Here is a 12,754-nt window from a genome sequence, read left to right as displayed (position 1 = left end):
ACAAACCGATGGCTGAGGTGTCAAGTTGGGAAGTTGGAGTGTTTTTCCCCTGGTTTCTTTTTCCTACTCTTTCAACTTTAGGAACATGTAACATTACATGGTCAGAGACCCCGTTTCATCTTCAAGAGGGCACTGCTTTTACAGTCCCTGTGCGTTGAGTTCTTCTGTGTGAGTCCATGGCCCTTTTTCGCTGAGTTACAACTAAATGATCAACTCTGTAAGGCTTAAATTATGTTTAATGCCAACATCCAAAAGTAGCCTGGGAATCATTTTACATTCAAGTAAGGATAGTGCAATCCTACAAACAGTGATTAGTTTCCAGTTCACTCCTCTGGTTCACAGGTGTCAGTGGGAGTACAGTGACAGAGCTAGAACACATGGTTAGTGACTAGAGGAACAGCAAGCCCATCGTATCCTTGATTTAAATGAATTGTAGCTGCTGTGCAGCCACACTAGAAATTTATATTCTGAAGTTGCACAAAGGTGACAGACCAACCAATATGCCACCAAAGAGAAGTTCCACTTCTGCTTTCCTGTTACCAAGATTCAAAGCAATGTGACATCATTTGTCCCCTGTTTTTCTTCTAAAGGTAGAGGTAGATTTCCCTTGCACGGGACATATCACACATCACAGCAATAAACTGGTGTGACACCATTTCTTTTCACGCTCCAGAAAGAATCAAGCATCCCTTGTTCCTGATAAATCTGAAGTACCGGGGTTGAATGAACAAATGAAGCTCTGGGCTGAGCACAGATCTGGGCTTTCACTGAGAGTCATTGCTTTTATGCATTGCACAGATTCCAGAGACAAACATCAGTTTACACATGAATATGGAGTAAAATGGTGGTACCTAAATTGCACATGACTGCATCACTAGACTGAGAATATTTATATGTTTCTGGGAATGTGTATACTTCCTCAGTCTCTTGGGTTTGATTTGGAGCCTGATTTGTATGTACAAAATCTGTGGGAAAATTTAAATTGTCTTCATTTTCTATTTAAGAGAAGACTTATTGCCAAAACAGATTTCATCACCAATTTTGTATTGGTTGATAAGTATCTGCAGAATTACTGTGTGCTATAAGGTCACTAGCAGAAAATAGATTCCACACCAGAGACTGAATATTGGCTACATGTCTTAGCAGCGGCCATGGGAGAATATTCCTTCATTTTGTGTCTCTGCCAAAGAAGCGATGCAGATCAACTTTTTACCACAAACTCACTGTTGTATGCAATAGTACCCGCGTTTGCATGTGATTGAAAATTGAGATAGTTATTTATGCTGGTTGATTTTGTAGTTGTATTCAGATTGACAGAAGGAAGTTCAGTCTTTCATGACCTTCCAGCTGTTCCAGAAAGAACCTACTAAATGAAACACTTTACCATGGTATTTGTTGTGTTCTAAATTTATTCTTTTTACTTAGAAGAAGAATTACTTCTTAAATAAAGGTAAATGCATCTACGTATCCCTAACCACTGATCGTAGCAGTGCCACAAGTGGTAATAAAGAGCAGACATAGAATCACTTGTGCCAATACATCAATGCCAGGATAATCTTTATTTTACTGCTGCACCTTGGCACTTATAAGAATTCACCTCCTCTCAATTTATGCAAACATGAAAAATGATTTTACTGTATTGCAATGTATGTTATTTTTTTGCTAAACTTTATTTCTCATGAGATAATGGCAAAGTGTTTACCTTATTTTTGTTCATGTAATACATCCATAAGTGTTGGCACTAAAATCCTATGCTTGTATGTCCAAAATCTTTGTTTCAATTTTGTGAAATAGTACTCATCATAACTTCTTTTTCCCTGTGGCTACTTTCTCCTGACTTATAGATAATGCAATTAATACAATATGAAAAGTAACCATTGTCTCACTGTTGCTGATTGCAACAACAGGATATGAAAGGAATATTAGCTATATTTTTTTACTAATGCAGTATTAATGGATCCTAAAGTGCAAACCTTTTTCAAATGAAATAGCAGATGCAAAATGCTGTAGCTCAAAAAGGGAAACTGTCCAAAAGGTCAAAGCAGGCATGACTATGTGCAGGAGCATAAACCTCATGGCTTTGCAGAAAGGTACAGAAAACAGTGCAGGCTGCTTTGGTTGATAACATACGTACTTCTGTACATGCAAAAACCTTTTTGGGGTTTTTTTGGATCCATCTGCCCTTTGTCCAGAGGTTTTTGTGACTTTCCTGGAGACACAAGTGGGCACGGATAGAATTTACTATGAGATGTCATTATCTCACTCTTCTGAAAAATCTCAGTATTTGTTCATTAGAGATGCTGTGTTTTTTGCTGATACACAGACTAAATTATGGAAGTGTTTCTTAGCATCCTTCTTTCATGGATGGTGTTTTAATTATTTTGGTAAATTTAAGAGGCAGTAAAACAGCAAACAGAGTAAATAGAATATTCTTTTCATATTGAGAACCTTTTGGTTCCATTTGGGAGATTCCTCTCCTGAGAGAAAGTTTTGGAAGTTATGCCAACCCTTTCAAAATTATTTTAATTATTTTTGCATAAACATTATACAGAATTGTTCAAAGGAGAACTCTGGATATGATGAATTTCACAGTACCTATTTGCATGGCTCAGAAACAGTAACACTGCATTTCCTATCCTAGTAAATTTAACAGTTATAGCAGTCTAAGTTCATGGTTCATTCGTCAGTTGTACTTTTGGTCCTCTCATATTTGCCATTCCTCTAACAGATACCTATCAGTACACAGTCTCTAGATCAGATCTGAAGTAAGCTGATTTTTGTCAAGCCGCTGGGTAGTTCTGAATTCTTCATTTGACATTTTTTAGTATTATGCCATGGCAGCTGTCCTCTGTAAGTCAGGGATTCCTCTATCACCAGCATACTGAAAAATATCTTGGAGCATCCTTTCAGCACATGCCTGTTAAAGGTAAGGGAGGGAAATGCTTTCTGTGTATTAAAAATGTAATAACTGTTATGTGGAATGAGGGGATAAGCTCTGTTTTCATTTGGGTTTGTGAAGACTTTGAAGGAGCAGCTTTGTGGGCCTGTGGTAACATCACATTAGTTTTGTGTAGATAACATGCTATTGTCATTGTATGGTTCTTCAATCCAGAAGGAATTTATGACAGGTTCTTCTTGAAATCTGTTACGCTACTGGGAATGTAATAATGTAATGGGGCAAAACGATTAATTCCTTGTGTCAAGGGGCTTTGTCTCTACAAAATACCTAGCAGCAGCAGTGTTCAATATGTTCTTAGTACTTTTATTTCAGCTCAAAGAGCAGCATTTTCTCTTAGTGTGAGTGCTGAAACAGGCAGTATGTTTTCCTTTATCATATTTAGTGCTGCATGAGGAGTACATAATCCTCAGTTCAAGCTGATAAGCCTGAAAGGGATTTCAGCTGCTTGTTTTAGCAAAAAAATCTTTTCTGCACCTGCTTTATTTTTTTGTTGGTCATGTGTTCATTTGATAAACAGTTTGTGTTATCAATACAACAGGGGGGTATTTTTTTGGCCAGCATGACAGACACTCTGGCTGGCTGACCCATCAGTTTGGTGTGAGATACACCAAGAAAAACAACAAATTCTGATCAAGGCAACAATGTGATTATGAATCATTCTCATCCTGTCAAAAAAATAATGTCCTCTGTAGAAAGCATCATTTTAAAATCAGCTTGTAGAAAACTGCTCCAGCATAAACATGTACTCTTAAATAGACATTGCATCAGCCACGAAACTCACATGGCAATCTTTTCTGATTAAAGACTAAGGTAGTCAGTTAATCAACTGACTTTTGTATTAGAGATCTTCTCACACGCCTTGCCAGAGATTTATGTCAAGAATGGGTTTCAAAACTTAGCATATAGTTTGCATAAATGATTACTGTTCTGGTGATGCCCTCCGTCAGGAAAAAGGGCACTAGTTTCTACAACCATACTGAGAACACTTCATTTTATAGATCCTAGTTTTTCATCAGCTCTGTAGTTTGGAAAATGGAAATCATATTGTGAATATTTTGGGAGTATTCACAGGAATTCTTGTATCTCAGTCTGAGGTGATTATAGCGTTTAGCTCTTGTTCTTTTCTGAGTAGCCTTCTGAAAGAGTAAGATGGAGAATAAAATGTTTTCTTCTACCTGAAAGCCAATTTTCCTGTACAGTTCAGCAAGGAGAAAGTCTTAAGTGGTGCTGAAACTGCCAGCTCACTACCCCAACTGTCCCAGTGGCTGTCTTCACTCCCCAATGGTCTTGATAACAGTGGCTGACAAGCTTTGGGTCTGTTTTACAGCTTGTTTTTAGGCAAAGCATTCTTAGATACTCATTTTTTTTAAACCTATTTTCACTTTTTCCTGTTATGAAGATATGCCATATTAAGCTCTTCCATAAAGATTTTCAAATACTTCAAATTTTTCTTTCATTTGCCTTTGTTAAAACAAAGGCAAAAATCTCTGGTGAAAGCAGACTAAGACAAGCTTTTACATTAGGAGCATTATAAAGTACATTGCATTGTGCCATTTGTGCTGATATGATTTTATTAGATGAGAAAACCTCAGAGAGAAAGCCAAAATCATATCAAGTCAGAAGCACTAATACTTAAGGGAATATGCACTGTATATTCAAATAATAAATGATTTTTTCATATAAAGAACCCCACACATTAGAATTTTTAGAACTCCCAATTACATGAGTGTAAGTATTGGAAAGAAGATAATGAAGATCCTTCTGCAAGGTATTTCATTTGAGGAAGGCAAAAAGAAAAGAAATGCATTTGATGGTTTGGTTGGTTTTTTTCTTCATTAGATGTTTGCAGATGAAATTGCATTACTAGTATAAACTATTTCAAATCAAAATATAAGTGCAATTCCTTTACTGTCTTTTCCACCAAGGGATGACTTTCTATGACTTTTTTTCCTCCAGAAATTGAGCAAAAGGCTTCCTGTCAGGACCCAATCACCTGAATAGTACTTGAATTCAACTTCCCTGTTCCAAAACCATCACCTACTCTCCACCTTGGGTAGCATATGGTGCAGATGCTCATGCAATAAGCTGGTCAGGAAATGCAAATTCTAATCAATTTTTTTTTTGTCCCTCGCTGGAATGATTTATGTTGTGTATTTTCTAATATTAAAAAAGCATGGTCACAGTGAAAAACAGCTCAGAGCCTTTTTATCATATTGCCTGTGAATTATGATATTATCAGCCAAAATTATGGCCTCAGGAATTCTTGCAAGGATCCCCCATCCATTTCGACAGAAGAAACTGCCCACCAAATCCTCTTGATATTTCTATATCTGAACCAAGATTTAGAAGGGAGATGAAATAGGGGAAAGAAACAGAAAGACCAGGAAAAACATGTTCCTGTCTCTGTAGCCTGGTATAATATGGCTAAAACAATCTTTCTGATGATATAACTTTTCTAAAATACATAGAAAATAAAATTGCCCGAACTCCTGAGCTCGTGTGCTGTGGACGAGCACAGTGCAGTGACACAACATCTAGGTACTGCAGCTCTATTTGTTTGTTCTTTTGCTCGGAGTGAAACCTGTAGTTTTACAGAAATTACTGAATACCCTCATGACTTGAACTGGAAGACAGGTCAGAGCTTTCTAGACCCCATCTCAGTTCCTCTTCAGTGGTGCTTAACTTGGCTTTGAGTTCATGCTTGCTCAGTACTGTTTTCTCATCCCTCTCTGAAATTTCTCTCAGCTACTCACAACTTACTATCCCAGCTAATTATGTGACAATGTAATAATTGATTTGTAGGTGCTTGCTAATTATAGTTAATTGTGTATGCACAGTTGTGATTTTCTCTCATTTCAAAGCAGTGTGATCACAGCCAATGAAAAGATGGAAGGAGGGAATGTGTGTGTGCATGTTTCTTGAAAACTATATAAATGCTTTTCTAGTTTTTAAATGCTGAAGATTCAGCTACCAGTTGAGCTGAAAATGCTGCCAGGGACTGAAAAGAGAATTGGAATGTTAGGGTGTACCTTAGGTATACCAATATTAATCCGTAATTTCGTGTTGTGGAAATCCTGCCTGAGGGGCTAAAAGCTGGGACTGGGATTTCTCAGACAAATCTCCAGGAGTATTAAGCTTATATATTGGTGATGGGAGAACTGGGCTGTTCAAAATTTGTCAGTATCAGCCTTCTTATGTACATTTCTGTACCTGTTTTCATTCTTCATTCTCCAGCCTACATTTTATCCCGTAGGTATAAAACATTGAGAGTTCTGGTCTAATACTAGTCTGTAAATGTCTATGGTTGTCCTGTCCTGAGATAAATGTTTGTTGGTAAATATATCCAAAGTGTTTTTGAAAATCGTGGAGAAAGCATTGTGGATGTCATCCTTATGCCAGTGAGTCTGAACTCTTTATGTGGGGTTCTAGACCACTGTATTTGCATCTAAATCTTGCTGTATGTTATTCCTGCTGCAGTTCTAGGTGGACTTTGTTTAACGATGTATTTTTCCATGGCTTTTAATCTCCCCTGGACTTTCATAAGAAAGGAACTTTCCTGCTAGTCTTTTGGAAATAAAGGTGATAAAGGATATATAAAGTACTTTCTTCTTTTCCCTGCATATAAGAAAAATATTATTTTTAATTCATCTGGTAACATGGATTGAACTGGTTATGAACTTGAAAAAATTCATCCTAGTCTAAGGAAATGTGGGCTTTGTCTTTCCACTGTGGATATGGCCATGAATGGCAGAAAGCCACAGTGAGGCTGAGAGTGTAAAAGGGTGTGTGCTGGCTGAGTAGGCCACCTTGTTAGCTCCTGACCTGGATAACAGGTGATAAGTTATTTCCCGGTTCCAAAGAAAATGAATGGGTAAGGAGGTTCACTTTCACTTCCCACCTCAGAAAGGGGCTGGCAGTCAGCCAGACACGCATATAACACAGGAAACCTGCCTGCAACTGAGGAGCTTTGGATTAGTTTTTCCCACATGAAGCAGGCCTGAAGTGCATTTAGCACTTTTGCTATGTCCCTTACACCTTGCTGGATGTTCTGCTTTTCTCATTCCTGGGTGCTTAGTGCTGAAGTAGGTGTCCCTTTCTTACCACCCAGGAATTGTCATGAAGCGTTCATAAGAGTTTTCATTTGAAAGTGAAGTGTGCTAAAGTACTTCAGAAAGCTCAACTTCAGTGATGGCAGTGTCAGTGCTTTGCTGAGCGGTGTCTTACAAATTGTAGGTGTGCATTGTAGACCCATTGTTTTCCAGAAGTATTGTGGTTTGGGTATCCCACCCTGCCTCACCACCACCCTTTTTAGTTACAGCTCTTAGTAACACATCCGTAGAATTGTTCATCTGTTTGTACAACCTGTATTCACTGCTCCCAGTCCTGCCCTGGCTCTGTGTTGGACTGCAGCCAGGTGCAGTTGTAGGACAGGAATCAGGGTTAGTTATCCTCTTTGGTAACGCACTGGCTTTATGTTGAGGAGCAGCTTCAGGGTGAGTAACAACATGAAAGTAATTGTATATGGCTTTAAGTACAGAATGCATCAAAGAAGCAGGAGGGCAACTAGTTATCTTAACCTTACAAAACTGCTAGGGAAGACGAGAGGACAGAGATGTGAAGAATAGGAAGAGGTTTTCCAAATCAGTTTGTCCTACATTCTGTGATAAGTTGTTCTGTGCCACCTTGGTGATGCAGAACAGCTATAAAACTGGTCTAACAACATGGGTTTTTTTGGATTTACTGCTTCACCAGAGCACTGCAAAACAACTGGAGTGTAATGATGAATCAGTCCTGTTTATTTAATTTTGTTTTGCATACTTGAGCTTTACAGCAACATTATTAATGGCTAAAACTTGAGAAACATTCATCTTTGTTTATAGCAAAAGCTGAAATAGTTGGGAAAAAAAAAAGATGTTTTCCCTCTGGTTTTTAACTTTTTCAATTAAACTGCATTTGAATTTTCAGTCTCTTGAGATGCATTCTTCAATATCTTTTCTCATGGTTGAACGTGTGTGTCATTTCCCCAGAGCTGAATTCCCTAGGGCTAAGAGTTACTTTACATATTCCTTAAATACGAGGCAATAAAGAACAAAGGTATTGAACAAATGGAAAGGAGGAAAAATGCTGTAAAAGTCATCATCTTATGCAGTTATAATTATTACATGTTGTCTTCTTTTGTATCTCTGCTTTACCTTGGATATCCTCTTACATAATTTTATGTGCATATGTTGTACTTAACTGTTACTTAACAACATACTGTACCAGTTCTTTAGCAAATAGACTCTGATGATGGCAGAGAAATTGGAGGTTAACAATGTTCATGTTGTGAGTCCTGCCAAAAACTTTGGACTATTTCCATTGAGTTCAAAGGTGACTTTCAGCAATTTAAACTGTGGAAATGAAATTTTGAAGTGTGGTGAAAATTATCAGGTGGATTCTTTAGTAGCATGAAAGTTTTGGTTCAGTGCAGATCTTCTCTTGGGCCGAAGAGTTTGGCATTTTCCTTTGTATTACTTTTATTGCTCCACTACTTCTTATAGCAATGATCGACGCTAAATCTGAAACATCTCTCTATTTGTAGTAACTTTACAAGCCAGAAGTTGAAAAATGGGCTTCACATATTTGTGTTCAAATGGAAAGAATTTTTCTGTACACCCTACCAGTTTATGGTGGTTGTGTTTATTCATTTTCAGCCAGCTCTTAAGGAAAAACTTAGGATCATAAACACCTAAAATTGAAATGCAATGAAATTTAGTAAAATATAATTTCTCATTAATGCATCAAGTATTTTTTCCCCTATAGATGGCTTCACCATCGTGGTGACATTTGAGGAAGGGTCTATATTTGTCACTTTTCTAACAATTTACAGCGAGAGCTAATCTCACTTTATTGCAAAAGATGGGTCCACAGAGATTATCCTGCAGTGTTATGAAGCATACTCCCATCCGCCAAAGGGAATCCAAGAAACTCTAACTCTCAAGGTCTGTCTGCAAAACATAGCTGCCAGCTTAGGAGTTCTTGTACAGCGGATGTTTTACTCCAATGCACCATGCTCCAGAATGCGTAGAATGATGGATACACAGTGCTTGCAGGGGGAACAGAGCAGAAATGACATAGATCAAAAAAACCAGATATCCTCTACCAGAAATAAATGACACTGATTTTTTTCAAAACAGCTAAAGATAGTTGTAAACTCTTTATTTACCTGTGGATTTTTAAAATGTGATTTTAAGTGAAATACAGAATATTCACATTGCAAATATATTGAACTTAAGTTGAAATTTGGATTTCATGGCTTTTGGTGTCTGTGGTTATCCACTCATTTTTAAGAGCAAACTCTAATGGGAAATAAGCCTGTTACAACATTCTGACACTGAAAACAGTAATTCCATCGCTTCATTAAACAAGTACCAGTAAGTTCTATTTCCAATCTGAAATATTTTCCATAAGATGTTATTGCAAACATCTGAAATAAATCCACATAAGAAACCTGATTTTTCTTAAAACTGCCAGTGAATAAACACACATGGAGAGACATCTTACTACTAGTCCTTTTTTTTGGATTCTACTACTTCGAATGTTAAAGTTAGTTTTAAAGTATGCATCATTTTGACTCATTAGAGAAAAGGTTTGCTTTTAGAGACAGGTTTGTGTGTGGGTGGAATTTTAAAGCATATTTATTTGATAAGTCTGCAGTCTCTGGGTACAGAAAGCACCTGTTCATTGACAGCTCCTGCTTCCCGTTGCTGTGAAGCAACTGGACTGCTTGGGAGAGCCTTGCTGGCAGGTGGCTGCAGAAGCACTGGCCTGTGCCCCTACTTTCACCCAGGCTGTCAAGACACACTGAAATTGGGTGTTCACTTAACAGCTCTAGGACTGGAGCATGGAATTGACATAAAGCTGCCCTGGTGTTTCCTTCTTTGCATGAGGAAGCACTCAGTGCAGTACAGTACAGTGAAATCCTGGCTCTGTACTAGTGCAGGACAGTGTTCAGATTTGCTATGCCAGTATAGAGCAACCTGGTTTGCACTGAGAAGAGATACTATGGCAGTGGCAGCTGGTTTATTCTCTTCATTTTTTTTTTTCATTTTCAATCCTAGCTCTCCAGGGGCCTGCTTTGAAACCTGGTGAAACCCCTTGGATGTTGTATGCCTTCAGAATGAAGTAAAATAAGCAATATCTTACTTTTCTGTTCTAGAGGAGTCACTGCCAAAATACAACTCTTCTAAAGCGTGAACTTTTGAAGTTGAAAAGTTGCCTTCTTTCTAATGTATCACCCTTCCAACTTGCTCTGGTATTTCCTCAGGTACATTTAAAGAGATTTTGTTCTTTTTTCCTAGATGTTTATTGCAGGACTTCTGTGTAAAACTGTAAAGATACTTTGGTAGTTAATTCAGTTAGTGGTTCAGTATTAACAGGATTACAATGACTTGATTTCTTATTTGGAGTCAAAGTTGTCATAGGTGTTACCAGACTTCAGGTCTCTAGTACAGAAGCAGTAGTGAATTTGCTGTACAACTTCATGGATTTCATGAACAGAGTTGAAACACCTTGATAAAATGAACATGTGCTATTTTCTGTGAAAATGTGCTTTCTTTTTTTTTTTTTTTAATCCTTGATAATAGTTTTATTCAAGAGCTCGAGTCCAAGAACATTCTTTGAACACAGCTATAATTGCTTATGAATATTCCAATTATTGAGAAGGCAGTGGTAAATCATCTTGTCTTGTCTTCATAGAGAAAGAGGAGTGTCATTGTGTGATGAAGACTGTGGGTGGGTAATCAGGACTGTAGAATTTGAAATACTCTTTTTTGCCATTCTCTCTGACTTTCTTGCTTCAATTCTTCTAAATATGTCAATAATAGAGTCACCTCAAAGGGATACTTAATAATTGCAAAATGCTTTTCAGCTTGTAGCGGAGAAACGCAAAGACGCAAAAATAATTTCTTAACTTATTAATTATTAATTTTTTTCTTTTACTTGTGATATATTAAAATGAAAAGGAAGTTATTTTTCAATGGTTTCTTTATGTAAAAATGCTAATAATAAAGATATTTTAATGATCCTATGGATATGCAAATACTGACACAATAAAAAGTAATATGGCTTTTTCTTTTATTCGTAAAATTCTGGTTTTTAACTTCTTTCCTAATAGTCCATTTTGGTTCCTATTTAAGTAGCAGTAAACTCAGTACAATTATCCATTGCCTTCAGTAGGGAGTTCAATAACATCAAAATTAGAGCAGCAAAAATCTTGAAGACTTTCAGTAAATTATTAAGAAATAATTGAGTACTCTGTGACCAAAGGAGTTTTGAAAAGGATTTTCACTTATTGGCAATTACCTTGTAGTTTTCCTCAGTTAAATAGGATAGGATGTATCTTGCGTTTCAGTAGGTTTAACTGTGGTTTTGTGCTTTTAATTATTTGTAAAGCTTGAAATGAGAATGCAGTGTCTAGGCATAGTTAAGACAGAAACTACGTATAATATCCACAGTAAACATATTAGAACTACGCAGAAGTCTTAAAATTTCACCTTGAAATACAGGTGAAAAATGAATTTATTTTTTTTAATGTAAGCTCTGTGGCAGTCACCAGATCAGAGAAATAATGACTAAACAGCACTGATTGGTACTGACTTACTAGTGATATTCTGATCTCCTACCATGAGAAAGACATAGGGAAGGAGAAAAACCCCATACAGCTCACAACCCTCAGTGTAACCCCTAGTGCAGTGCTTGAACGCCTCTCTCCAATGATGTGAAAGAGTTTGAATTTTTTTCCACTTCTTTCATCTTCTTTTTTAATCTCTTTATAATTGTTAGGTTGATGCAATCAATATTTCTTCTATACATTTTCTAAGATAGACTTGTTTTAAATTAGTGCCACAGAGATCAATTCAGAAACTTCAAGTACTGAAACCATTATCTATTAAAATGTGAGACTCAAATTGAGAAGAGTACAGGGTGGATCTTGTGCTAGATACTCCTCTCTGTTTCACATAGCCAGTGGGGAAAAGTTCCTGATTTTTTTTTTTCTAATCACAGTATATTTTATGTTTAGTGTGTGAGTGTTCTGTAATAGTTATATATCTCTGTTCAACTCTTACTACCTGAAGTTCACTGTTAGTGTCTTAAGTGAATTCAGTGCCTTAAGTGAATTAAGTTTGTCTACTGATGTGTGACTTTTATCTCTTGTTTTATCAAACACCCTACACAAAACTGATGAGATGATTCCAGGTGAAACGGACCAAACACCCTCATAAGATGTAGCCTGAATTATTAGAAGAAATGCTTAAAAGACAGTTCAGTCCTTCTTTGAAGTAATTAAAAACACTTAGGACAATATCTTCAATATAGTTCCTACACTGAAGAAATTCTAAAACATCTTCCAGAATTTATGTAACATTCTGAAAAGGAAGTGTATCTTTCTCGTTGAGTGTTATGGATAGTATCAGTTATGGTACAGCATGCAATATCATTTAGAGTTTCAGAAAATAAAATGCCCTAGGTCCACTAGCCTGAGAGAGGAAAAAAATCATTTATTATCTAGGAACTTCCTTAAGATATAGAAGCACACAGCATTACAAGAGTGAAAGAGATGTCAATTAACCATATTTACTGTGTTTTTATGATGGATTGTTACTTACTGAATTGCATTGATGCAGTAGTAAAACATGAAAATAGTGAGATCAATTCCAAACCTCTTTATTTTGTATTTCTTTGGTTGTAGTCAGATGTTTCAACTGACATCTACTTGATAAAATGAGCTACTGCTTTCCCATGTGCCTCAACCCC

The 12,754-nt window shown here is 36.9% G+C and overlaps 1 protein-coding gene across 3 annotated transcripts in view; it reads left to right on the top strand.

Annotated features, from left to right (window-relative positions):
* Window positions 1–12,754, top strand: part of CHRM3 (cholinergic receptor muscarinic 3) — a 281,903-nt gene that overhangs the window by 169,175 nt on the left and 99,974 nt on the right. Inside the window, exon 1 of one of the 3 annotated variants that reach the window (XM_039388810.1) lies at window positions 2,883–2,926. The exons of the other annotated variants lie outside the window; for them this stretch is intronic. The gene's annotated coding sequence lies outside the window, so the exon portion shown is untranslated. Of the gene's footprint in view, window positions 1–2,882; window positions 2,927–12,754 lie in introns of those variants that run through there. 3 annotated transcript variants of the gene reach the window in all.

This window comes from Pipra filicauda, unplaced genomic scaffold (genome assembly GCF_003945595.2).
Source record: "Pipra filicauda isolate LSUMZ 115617 unplaced genomic scaffold, ASM394559v2 scaffold122_size2191957_pilon, whole genome shotgun sequence".
Taxonomy (NCBI): Eukaryota; Metazoa; Chordata; class Aves; order Passeriformes; family Pipridae; genus Pipra; species Pipra filicauda.
The sequence above is the reverse complement of the archived record's forward strand: the minus strand, read 5'-3'. Positions and strand labels throughout refer to the sequence as shown.